The sequence below is a fragment of the Molothrus ater genome, chromosome 4 (assembly GCF_012460135.2).
Source record: "Molothrus ater isolate BHLD 08-10-18 breed brown headed cowbird chromosome 4, BPBGC_Mater_1.1, whole genome shotgun sequence".
Classification (NCBI taxonomy): Eukaryota; Metazoa; Chordata; class Aves; order Passeriformes; family Icteridae; genus Molothrus; species Molothrus ater.
The window spans coordinates 50,031,504-50,031,929 of NC_050481.2; positions in this window are offsets into that span (position 1 = coordinate 50,031,504).

Genomic DNA, 426 nt, shown 5'->3' on the forward strand with positions numbered 1-426 from the left:
CGGGGTGGAGGCTCCGCCGAGGGGCCGGGGCGAGTCACCGCTCACAAACAGCCGGGCACGCACTGACTGCGCGCCCGCCCTGCCTCCCGGGGGCAGACAGCCTCGCACAGACACTAATTATCCCCAGCAGCCCGGAGAGGAGAGGGGAGGGGAGGGGAGGGGAGCGGGGCCGCCCCACCGACAAACCTGCCGGTCCAGCTCCTCCTCCCCGCCCGTGTGTCAGGCAGAGGCGTGCACCTGGCAGCGGCCCTGCGGCAGGGCGCACCCCTCCCTGCTCCCCTCCCTCCGCGTCCACCCCGGCCGACCTGCGGCGGCAGCAAAACAACAGCAACACCCAGCGCCCGGGGGGAAGGAAGGGAGGTGCTCACTCTGGGCCGCTGCCGCCGAGCCGGCTTCGCCGGCGGGGGCTGGGAAAGGGCGCGGGGA